At 44.5% G+C, this 12,326-nt stretch overlaps 1 long non-coding RNA gene across 1 annotated transcript; it reads right to left on the bottom strand.

Annotated features, from left to right (window-relative positions):
* Positions 1 to 4,654: 4,654 nt before the first annotated feature.
* On the bottom strand, positions 4,655 to 6,937 carry LOC123603671. The gene is made up of 2 exons (XR_006714974.1): positions 6,889 to 6,937; positions 4,655 to 5,392 (listed from the first exon to the last, which is right to left on the bottom strand). It is a non-coding gene; the product is annotated as an uncharacterized LOC123603671 (long non-coding RNA).
* Between the last annotated feature and the right edge of the window lie 5,389 nt (positions 6,938 to 12,326).

Below are 12,326 nucleotides of genomic sequence, written 5' to 3'. Positions count from 1 at the left end.
ACGAGGAGGCCAAACAAGAATGTGATACGCACGACCCAAACACAAGCGTGTTCAGCTGCCTCTGTTGCTCACGAGGACACCGCAGGCTCACCTGTAGGTGAGGCAGAAGAGTGCTGAGGGGCTGGATGCCACCCAAGGCAACAGGAGCATCCCGTGTTCCCCAGGGCTCTAAAGGGCAGGTCCCGCTGTCCTCACATATGGCTGCTGTGGCTGAGTTGTAGGACACTGATGTCTACAACGTAGTGCCAGTGATGGCCCGCCTGTACAGGAGAATAACACTTCTGCGGTCAAAGAAGGCCTCGGATGGACACCTGGCTGGCGCTGAGACTAAGGGTGTCTGCTACCACGTCTGGAGATCTGAACGTAAGTGCGCTTCAGCAAGCGCCCGAACCACAGTCCTGGATCCGAGTGTGTCCATGTCAGCTGTGGGACATTCCACCGTGAAATCTCCTCAGCCGAAAATGCGCGTAATGACTTGTGGAGGACTGTGTATGGCTCCACACGGACACTGCATGTGATGTAAAATGTACGTACAAAACCTCGCCCTGGAAACAGGGTACAAAAACACAAAGACGATACGGGATTCCAACTGATTAGGATTTATTAAGAGATACAGGTGAGACTCCCCGCGTCTAGGGAGACATTGAAAGGGAACGTGACAGGCAGCAAGAGGCGTACAAGCTTCATGAGTACACCGAGAAAGGAAGCATACCCGTGTGGGCTTTCGGCCGTTTCCACGAGTTATAGGTCATTGCTGAGGAGTTGTTTCGCTGACGTATTTAGAGGGACAGGATAAAGTTCTTGACTATGGAGACCAAACAGAGATCCTGACTCTGTATCAGGATGGGAGAAGCTGGCACATGACCCAGAGGAAGGAAAGAAGAAGCGAATCAGGGAGAAGCGGTCCACAACTTCATCAGGCTGATTCACAAGATGGCAGACAGGCAGGCGAATAACCGAGACGTTGGGGATTGCGGGCTGGCTTTCCGCAACGCTTGGCGGTGACCCATTCCCAAGTGGCAAGTCAGATGGCGGTTCTTGGCGAGGCAATCAGCAGCAGGAAGGCTGGCAGCAGGATCCAGAGCCCTGGGCTAGGCACCCAGGCAGGCAGCAGCAGGTGGGGCGGTAGCAGGTTCTCGTGCAGTACACGGGGCTTCAGCAAACTGGCTGGCAGCAGCGGGACCCACAGCAGTTTTGTCCACAGCCGCTGGACCCACAGCCGCTGGACCCACAACAGCTGGGCTGGCAGCAGGTGGTCCGGCAGCAGGTGGTGACAGCAAGTTGGGCAGCAGCAAGGCTGGCAGCAGCTCGACCCACAGCCGCTAGACCCACCGCAGTTGTGTCCACAGCCGCTGGACCCACAGCAGCTGGGCTGGCAGCAGGTGGTCCTACAGCAGGTGGTTCTGCAGCAGGTGGTGTGACAGCAAGCTGGGCAGCAGCAAGGCTGGCAGCAGCTGGAACCACAGCCGCTAGACCCACCGCAGTTGTGTCCACAGCCGCTACACCCACAGCAGCTGGGCTGGCAGCAGGTGGTCCGGCAGCAGGTGGTGTGACAGCAGGTTGGGCGGCAGCAAGGCTGGCAGCAGCTGGACCCATAGCCGCTGGACCCACAGCCGCTGGGCTGGCAGCAGGTGGTCCGGCAGCAGGTGGTCCTGCAGCACGTAGGCTGGCAGCAAGAGGAGCAGCACGAGTGGGTCATGGTGTCAGGCGTGGAGGGTGGGCAGGTCCTGTCCGGAGGCGAGGTTGTCAGATTCTGGTTCCTCCTCCGGATCTGGGGCTTTTATGCGCTGGACCCCCGAAGTTTAGGCCAATGGCCAGGACTTTCCTTGTTGGTGTTTACATCGTTTTCCGTAGTCACTGGGGAATCATAAATGAGGAAGTTGTTTCCTAAATGTTAGGAATCGTTACAAATATGTTTTAATGGTTTCCTATTTGAGAATAACTCACAGAAATATTTTCCAATGAGAGGAAGGTGGGCACATCAGCAGCATCCTTCTTGTTTCAGTGATCATGGCATCCATCGTGTGATCACGTTCTGCTGCGGTGGCTAGGGTCACAGCACTTTTCCCTCCCCAGTCTTTGCCCTTAGTTTATATGTGGATTGCGAGTATCTCTGAGGTGAGGGGCATGATGCTGATATGTTCGCTGGGACAAATGTGGTAGATCCCTGAGTCCAGTTCCGTTTCCCGACAGATCTCGGATTCAAGACTTCCATAGGCATATCTGTCCCCTGTAGCACCCAACCCCACCTGCGTATCTCAGTTCAATCAAAGACCCTTGCATAGCCGATGTCTGGGGTTTTCTCTGCCACATGGCCAGGCAGAAGCAAAGCAGGTGGGGGATTGACCAGTACCCCCAATTTACCTAGGATCGAATGCTTTCACAGGATGTGGGGCTTTCAGGGGCAGAAAGTGGGGGCAGTATGGGCAAACCAGGTGAGTTGGTGACTCTAGTCCTAACCTTGTTAGCTAGCCTCGTCAGTGTCCTCACGTAGCTCATTACATCTTTATTTATGGTTGCTCTTTCTTTTTTCTGTCAGGCTGTCGTTCTTTTTCTGCCTTCCTCCCTTCGTCCCTGCATGCCTTCCATCCCTTCCTCCTACCGTCCCTTCTTTCCTTCCTTCCTTCCCTTCATTCTTTATTTTCTTTCTTTCTTCTCTTCCCCTTTCTCCCTCTCTTCCTCCCTCCCCCCTTCCTTCTACGCTTTCTGTCTTCCTCCCTCCCTTCTCCTTTTATTCCTACTCCTCTCTCATCCCCCCATTCATATTCCACCATCTTCTTCTGTTTCTTCCAGTTACTTTGTCTATCCACCAAGCCAGTTTATAAAATAGTTGGATGAACGTTAAAAACCATGGATTGTCAATGATGTCTTGAATTCGCCAGCCCTAGGTACGTGTGTTTGGGACAACTTCTGCCTAATCCTTGCCTAAGGGCTCTTCATGCACCGCAGAATGTCAGGCTGCCTGAGTATGCCACTCAGAGAAAGAACACTCCATCTGTGCTTCTGGAGACCTGGTTTATAAAGATTCCAGCTCTCTCATTGCTGATATAGGAGAATCTCAGTATCTGTGTCTGTGTCTGTATATGTGTGTGTGTGTGGGTGGGTGTGCTCGCGCGCGCGCACGCATGTGCGTGTTTGGAGTTGTACCGTTTCTGATATATCTTTCAGGTTAAAGTTTTAGTTGCAATCTGTGATTCTGGCTTCAAAGTGCCTTTTCCCTTGACACTTACCTACACTCAGACCAGTGCAGTATGACCTCCCTGCAAAACCACATTCCTGGACATTTTTCTTCCAAGTAGCTTCTGGAAGAAACAAAACTCTGACCTTCCTTTACCCCACTCAGTCTCAATTTCCTCACTTCCACAATGGGAACTTTAATACCTACTTTGTAAGTTCCTCCAAGAATTAAAGTGAATGCTCATGAAGCATTTAGTCGACATCCAGCAAATATTCGGAAACATGGGTCGTGTCAGGTTTTCATCTCATTTTGCCAACATGGCGCTCTTGAGATCAGCAGCGGTAGGCACGTTTGGCCTTGGCAGTCTCTCCAGAGCATCCTGGGTACCTAGTCTCCAATGGTGGCATGTGTCCTGGATAGGGGCCTTTGAAGCTCATCAGAGGTCCCTCCACTGCTCCCAGGAAGTGACCCGGGGCCCTGTCTCCTATTCTTCTCAGAGCCTGAATCGGCCTCATAGCCCTGAATGCTGAGTTGGCACCAGTAGTTCAGCACCAGAAGCAGTAGACTTCGTTCTTGACTCCTAGGAATGCCCACGTTGTTGTCTCTTTTTTCTTCCTCACATTCTCCTCACCCCCACAGAGCAGGCATCATTTTTCCCCCTCTGTTATGCACAGTTCTTTCACAAAATCTGGAGGGAGTTCCCTTGCCTTTGATGGTTCAGAAGTTATGAATTACTCAAAGTCATACATGACCATTGCACAATCTCTCAGTCCCTGACATCATTCTTCTTTAATTGCCTTGGTAACACTTTGATCATGATGACAAACCACCTTACAGTTCGGCAGATAAATAGGTTTGGCAAAACTACCTGATTCTTTTTTACTCTGCTAATAGGCCCTGAGGATCAGGAAGCCAAGCAAGAATGTGATTCCCAAGAACCAAATACAATGTGGTCAGCTCCATGTGTTTCTTGTGGGAACACTGCATGCTTGCCTGTGTCTGATGCAGAAGAGTGCTGAGGAGCTAGGAGTCTAAAGCAACAAAACTCCTACATTCACAAGAGCTTCAAAGGGCAGGTCCTGCTGCTCCCACATGTGGCTACTGTCAGCTGAATTGTTGGACATTGATATCCACAAGTTATTCCCAGATGTCACTTGCATACACAAGAGAATATTACTTCCTTGGCCAAAGAAGACACTCAAATGAACATCTTGCTACTCTTGAGACTCAGGGTGCTTTCTAACTCATCTGGAGAGAATGAACATATGTGCGCTTCATCAAGGGCAGGAGACACAGTCTGGGTTCTGAGTCTGTGCATATCAGCTTAAGACAGGCCACTGGAAGTTTATTCATATGAAAATGGAGATAATAATTTGTGAGACACCATATGAGGCTCCAAATGGGTACTGCATTTGGTATGTATCCTGTGTACAAATACCTACATTGGGAACACTGTACAAAGAAATGAACATCATATGGGATGTGAATGGTACAGGCTTTATTGAGAAATAAAGGTGAGACTCCCTGTGTCTCAGGAGACATTTACATGGATCATGAGAAGAAGAAAGAAGGATATAAGAACCATGAGTACACTGAAAAAGGAAACATGATTTGAAGATTTTGAGTAGTTGTAGACACCTATGTGTGAGTCACTAGAATTTCTTTCTCTATGTTATTGAAAGGGAGAGGGTGACAATCTTGGCTGTGGAGTCAAGGCAGAGGTCATGACTCCATATCAGTATGCATGAAGCTGGCACATGATCCAAAGATGAAGGAAGATGAGACTCAGCTAGAAATGGTCCACACTTCCTCAAGGTGATTCACAAGCCTGTAATGTTGTTGACTGTGAGCAGGCTTTCAGCAATATTGGCAGTGACTTTGTTTCCCAAATGACAAATTGGTGTTTTATGCAGATGGTGCCTCTTGGCAAAGCAATTAGCAGCAGGAAGGCTGGCAGTAGGTTTGGACACACAGCATATGTGACAGCAGGAGGTCCTATAGAAGGTGGTGTTGCAGCAGGTTGGGTGGCAACAAGGCTGGCAGAAGCTGGCTCCATGGCAGCTGGCCCCACTGTGGGTTTGTCCACTGCAGCTGGCCCCGCAACAGTTTGTCTGCAGCCACTGGTCCAACAGAAGGTGGTCCTGTAGCACAAAGGCTGGCAGCAGGAGCTGCAGCCAGAGTAGATCATGGTCTCAGATGTGCGGAGTTGGGTTTCTGAGCAGAGATAAATTTTTAAGCCACTGAAATTATCTTCTCCACTAGGCCTTTCATACACTGGTTCCAAATTTGGAACCAATGATCAGAATTTTCCTGGTATCATTTATAATATATTTTTCTAGATACATGGAGAAATACCCAAGGAGAAAGAGTCCCTTAAAGATTATGAACTTCTGAATGTAAATGGTAGGACTGTTCCCCTAGTTAATTGATAACCCTTAGGAACTTATTTTCAGAAGTGGAAGAGGCAGTAGGCAATAACAGCATCATTTAATTATGAATCACTATTTTTTAAGACAGAATACATCCTCTGGTCACCTGACAATTCAAGCTAATGTGGAGAAGTCAGAACCACTGTCACCACCTACTTTTTTTCCTTTGGCACTAACTATTTAGGGACATACTTCTGATAATAGATGAAACTAAGGTGATGATTTCAAAACATACTTTAACACATTTTTAACTAAAGCCATATTTTCACAAGATGTACATCTGTGTCACAAAATTCAGTAATTGATAAATGTATTAGTAGCAAGCAACTTCATTAGGTATCTTGTTTCCTGCATCAGGGGACTGATTTGAGTATAACTGACAGTCTTTTACATGCTGAGCTACAAATCTGTTGACAGAGCTGATAAAAAAGCTTTCTCTGCAGATAGTATATTTACATTTAATGGTAAAGAGAAAGGTTTCAAAGAAGTCTGACAACTATAATATTTGCTTTGAAGTGCAGTTTAAAAGAACAAATGCCAATAAATATTTTTCCAAGAAGACATACAAATGGCCAATGGACACAAGAAAAGATGCTCAACATCACTCATCATCAGAGAAATGGAAATCAAAACCACAATGAGATATCACCTTACACCTATCAGAATGGCTAGAACCAAAAAGAAAATATATAACAAGTGATGGTGAGGATGTGGAGAAAAAGAACCCTCATGCACTACTGGTGGGAATGCAAATTGGTGCAACCCCCGTGGAAAACAGTATGGAGGCTCATCAAAAAAATTAAAAATAGAATTACCATATGATCTAGTAATTCCACTACTGAGTATTTACCCAGAGAATATGAAAACACTAACTTGAAAAGATATATATGCACCCTTATACTTATCACACCATTATTTACAACAGCCAAAATATGGAGGCATCCCAAGTGTCCATCAATAGATGAATGAATAAGGAAGATGTGGTATGTTTAAAACATGGAATATTACTCAGCCAGAAAAAAGAACAAGATCTTGCCATCTTCAATGACATGGATGGATTTAGAGGATATAATGGTAAATGAAGTAAATCAGATAGAGAAAGACAAACACCATATGATTTCACTGACATATGGAATAAAAGATACAAACAAATGAACAAAGGAAAAAAGAGACAAATGAAAAAACAGACCCTTAAATACAGAGAACAAAGTGGCACTTTCCAGAGGGGAAGTGGATGGGGATGTGGGTGAAATAGATAAAGTGGATTAAGAGTAAATTTACCATGGGGTGCCTGGGTGGCTCAGTTGGGTTGAGCATCCAACTCAACTTCAGCTCAGGTCATGATCCCAGAGTCATGTTGGGCTCTGCGCTGAGGGTGGAGTCTGCTTAAGATTCTCTCTCTCCCATCGCCCCTCTCCCCAGCTTGCACTCTCTCTAAAAACAAAAAATAATAAAAATTTTTTAAAAATTAAAAAGAGTACATTTACCGTGATTAGCACTGAATAATGTATAGAATTGTTGAAACATCATATTGTACACTTGAGACTAATATAACAATGTGTGTTAATCATACTTCAATAAAAAATTAAAATAAACATAAAATGTATTCATGCAGGAACAAAAGGGACAATTACTCCATCCTGTGTATAAATGGAGCAAAGCAGAGTAAGCGCACAATATTTTGGACACTTCGCAATTTCTACACTTGTAACCTTTTAAAAAATTTTTTTTTCAACGTTTATTTATTTTTTGGGGGACAGAGAGAGACAGAGCATGAACGGGGGAGGGGCAGAGAGAGAGGGAGACACAGAATCGGAAACAGGCTCCAGGCTCTGAGCCATCAGCCCAGAGCCTGACGCGGGGCTCGAACTCACGGAGTGCGAGATCGTGACCTGGCTGAAGTCGGACGCTTAACCGACTACGCCACCCAGGCGCCCCATACACTTGTAACCTTTTAAAGAAAAGAGCCTTTTCCTTTCAGTGGCAACAATGTGGCTCTTGATTCAGCTTCATTTGCTCTGACTTAACCAAGGCTAGTATTTTGGATGCATCTGCAGGTGCCTCTGTTGCTGGCATATGTTGCTGAAGTGGATAAAGGTGGATAAATGTGGATGAAGGTGTATAAACCTCCTGTTTGCAGACCCAGCATATGGGTAATGGCCTTACCAATCCACCCTGTCAAATAATCTGCTGTTGTTCAGCAAGTCAGAATGGAGTCTCAGTGGCAAAAGGATGGGGTGGATATTATTTGCTTCTGTGTCTATGTCCTGAGAATGGCTCCAGCATAGAGAGAATCAATACACGATCATTTGAAGAAAGGAGAACTCTAGTAACTTTATTAGCTTGAAAACTTGGACCAAAAATAAGTAATTTGTAATAGGACTGGATAATTGGGGTGTTGGTTTAGAAAAAGTTGAGAGAATGACCAATTCAATTTTGAATGAGATAAACTTGAAGCCACATGCCTTAAACCCAGTTGTATTTCTTAGCTTCTTCACTAAGTTACAGGTGTGCTAGGCTGGTTTTACCACCAGCCATGGTGCTACAGTGGAGTGGGGTCTCATTTTCTTTTTCTTTTTCTTTTTCTTTTTCCTTTTCCTTTTTTTTTTTTTTTTTTTTTTTTTGTGCAATAGCATATCCATGTTTGTGTCTGTTTTAAGTGTTGTCCTGATAGGAGGAAATGTGGTTCTGTGTCTCTTTTGGATATAAGAGGTTAAATGATTGGAAGGCCAAAGAGTGACTCCAAGTATGCTCAGAATATCCAATGATACATATTAAAAGGATAAGACAAACAGATGACATGATGCTGAAACAGAAAGAAAGGCAAGTGATGCTTTTAGGGATAAATTACATGAAAACTGTGTAAGCATCCATTCTATTTTTTAAAATTTATTATTATTGTTTTTAAGAGAGTGGGCAGGGAAGAGGGACAGAGGAAGAGAGAGAATCTTAAGCAGGCTCCACTCTCAGTGTGGAGCCCAATGCAGGGCTTGATCCCACAACCCTGGGATCATGACCTGAGCTGAAATCAAGAGTCAGTCGTTCAACTGACTGAGCCACCTAAGCTCCCCATAAGCATCTATTTTAAATGCAAAGTGACCTCTGCATGAGAGTCATGCCACAATCACAATGTCTGATAAGTTCTTTTTAAACATGGTAAACAAGGGGTACCTGGGTGGCTCAGTCAGGTAAGCATCTGACTCCAGCTCAGGTCATGATCTCATGGTGCATGGGTTCGAGCCCAGCATCAGGCTCTCAGCTGACCACAGCTCAAAGCCTTAAACCTGTTTCAGATTCTCTCTCTCTCTCTCTCTCTCTCTCTCTCTTCTCTCTCTCCTAATCTTATGATTGTTGTGCATGCTTGGACTTTGCAACGAATTATGTGAGATAGAATAATTACGTCTCAATAAATGCTTACTCTGTGTCAGAAACATTTGTGGTCCTTAATTATTTTTTAATGTTGATTATGAACTGAAGATAAGTTTGGATTTCTGCCCTACAAAGAAAACTGATTTTGCACATATCAATCAAAGCCTACATTAGAGAAAATGCAAATAATTAAATTTTCCCCAAACCGGACTGTCCACCTCTCTCCCATCAAGTTTATCAAGAGAAAACAAGAATGTCCTTTTTACTATAATTGAATTTTAGGCCACCTGGCAAGGTCCTTGTGCTATCGGGTTCTGGGAAGTACACATGTGGGATGAGACCCAGTTCTCACCCCTCATGGAACTCACAATGGAATCTTGAATTTAATAGGAAGATATGTGCCAGTAGAGTGTGTTGGTAATACTGGAGAAGAATAATAAGTAAGGATTGATTCCTAGAAATAAAATGTGTCAAGTTTGAAAACTCAGGAGAAGGCATACAGCTCACAAACACGTAAGACAAGACAAAGTGAAGGAGAGAACTGTGTAAAAGCAGAGTGTTTGTATTCTTATGAAGGCAATCTTTACTTTAAAAGTATCAGGAAAACAGTATAACCAGTTAAGGAGTAGAAGTATATCAATATTAATTCATGGATTGGGACAATGAGAAGACAAGAGCCAGAGATTCCTGGCTGAAACAACAAATGCCATAGGAAATAAGTTAGTATGGTGGGTGAAATGTATTTATGGGAAAGAGAGTAAGGAAAGTTAGGTTGGAGATTCTGGTTGAGTTTTATTTTTGAGAAGCAGCATCTCAGCTGAGTACAAAGAGGACACTGTGGAAGGAGATAACCAAACTCAGGAACTCACTCATCTGGAAACCTACCCAGAACCTCCACCATCTGACACCACGGTCAGCTCCTATTGTGGTTCCATCTGCTCTGACCGGGGCTGTGGCACAGCCTCTGCCAGGGGACCTCTTGGTGCCCCAGCTACTGCCACCCTAAATGTGATATGTCCAGTCGCTATCACCCTAGCTGCTGGATACCCAGATGCCACCAGATCACTTGTTTCCATACCACCTGCTGCTGCCCTCACTGCTATGTATCCTCTTGTTGCTGAATGCCCTATCCCACACTTGCACCTTCCCCATCAACATCATTACAGAATCAAAAGCTTCTTTTATGCAAGGCACCAGGACACAGAGTCCTGGGTGATATTACTCAAATTAGTTGCAATGTCTGTGTGTCTAGTTTCTGATTTCTCTCCCACATTTTCCCTAAGACCATCACTCTGCATGAGGCACTCTGTAAGTGACTACCAGGCATTCAACACTATCTCCCATCACTCAGTAAGAAAGACGTTATTGGCCAAGGTTATATGACTCTGAGTAGATCATCTTAATTCTCAGTTTTTATTGATGACATTTTCTTAGATTTTTCTCTTCTATTGATTATCCCATTTTTTAATTCTATATTCACTTTTCTCATCACAGAAATAAAACGGACTTACTTCTCCTGTGTTTATAACTAGCTCCTGAATAACTGATTTTGTATACAGATACAGACAAGAATTTAGACCTGGATCACTACATAACAGAATTTCTAAACTTATTTTAACAACAAAAAAGCATCAGATAACACAAAGAAAACTCATCTCTTTGAGTCTTTAATGAACCAGCAATGCTTCATTTTTTTCTACTCACCCTAGCTTCAAGAGAATAGCCACTGGGTGAAGAAAATTTTTGGCAAGAGTTATTCGCCATTCATACACCATATGCAGATTTCATTCATGCTTCAGTTTCTTACCCTTACATGATTCAAGCTAAAGAGAAAAATCTATGTCTCCTGCCCCATCAGTGTTGCTCTGTGACATTCCAACATCTCCCAAAGTATACATCATGTCCTAAGGTTATTTTAATGTTTTTTTAAAATTTTTAAAAATGTTTATTTATTTTTGAGAGAGAGAGAGAGAGAGAGAGAGAGAGAGGAAGGGGCAGAGAGAAAGGGAGACACAGAATCTGAAGCAGGTTCCAGGCCCCGAGCTGTCAGCACAAAGCCCGACATGGGGCTTGAACCCACAGACCACAAGATCATGACTTGAGCCAAAGTCAGCTCCCCACATCCTAAGGTTATTTTGAAGTACAGGAATGCTAGAGTACCTCTGTAACTCTAGCTCTCCAAAATCACTTCCTACTCCATGAACACACCATGCTCTCCCATGTCTCTGCGCCTTTGTACATGTCAGCATTTCTGTCTCAAATTCATTCTCCATCTGTCCCCTTTTGCTCTTTGAGGTCTAAATCTAATGTCCCTTTTCTGCATCACTTTTAGACAGTTATTTCTCCTATCCTGAGACAGTCTACAGGAGCACTTGGTTCTCCATAAAGAATTTTTCTTTGGACTAGAACTGTCTCTTTATTCATCTCTTTCTCTGTCCACACTGAGTTTCTCAAAGGTAGAGACTATATGATTTATTTAACAAACGTGTACATGGAACTAGCTCTTGGCCATGCTGCAAGCTAGGCATGGGGGCTATAAGATACCTGCAGGGGTGCCTGGCGCAGTCAGTTAAGTGTCTGACTTCGGCTCAGGTCATGATCTCACAGTTCTCGGGTTTGAGCTCCACATCAGGCTCTGTGCTGAATGCTTGCTCAGAACCTGGAGGCTGCTTCAGATTCTGTGTCTCTTCTCTCTGCCCACCCCCCCACCCCCCACCCGCTCATGCTCTGTCTCATTCTGTCTCTCAAAAATAAGTAAGTGTAAATTTAAAAAATGTTTAAAGATACTTCCAGGATATTAGAAGAGGGAAAGGCAGTTTGAGTGGAGAGTATCAAGCAGAGTTTGTTGGATGAGGTAATGACACTTGAGTCTTAAAGAACAAGTAGTATGGACATTCATGTCTAGTGTCTGGAACAGAATAGGGAAGCTTTCAACTGCTGTTTGCTACATACGTCAGTGAGTGACAATCTACAGCTCTACAAGACTCTAGTTTTATGATTCTACCAAACCCAACAAAGACCTTTCCAGAAGAACATTTTTTTTTAGTTTTATTTATTTATTTGTTTTGAGAGAGAGAGAGAGACAGAGCAAGCAAGGGAGGGGCAGAGAGAGAGAGAGAGAGAGAGAGAGAGAATTCCAAGCAGACTCGTCACCGGCAGAGTACAGCCCAATGCAGGGCTTGAACCCACAAACTGTGAGATTGTGACCTGAGCCAAAACCAAGAGTTGGATGCTTAACCAGCTGAGCCACCCAGGCACCCCAAGGAGAACATTTCTAACCAACATGTAGCTTGTCTGCAAACATGGGCCTGCTCTTGTGATTTGAACTGTGAGTCACTTGGGGCTTTGTA

This window comes from Leopardus geoffroyi, chromosome E1 (genome assembly GCF_018350155.1).
Source record: "Leopardus geoffroyi isolate Oge1 chromosome E1, O.geoffroyi_Oge1_pat1.0, whole genome shotgun sequence".
In the NCBI taxonomy this organism is placed as follows: Eukaryota; Metazoa; Chordata; class Mammalia; order Carnivora; family Felidae; genus Leopardus; species Leopardus geoffroyi.
The sequence above is the reverse complement of the archived record's forward strand: the minus strand, read 5'-3'. Positions and strand labels throughout refer to the sequence as shown.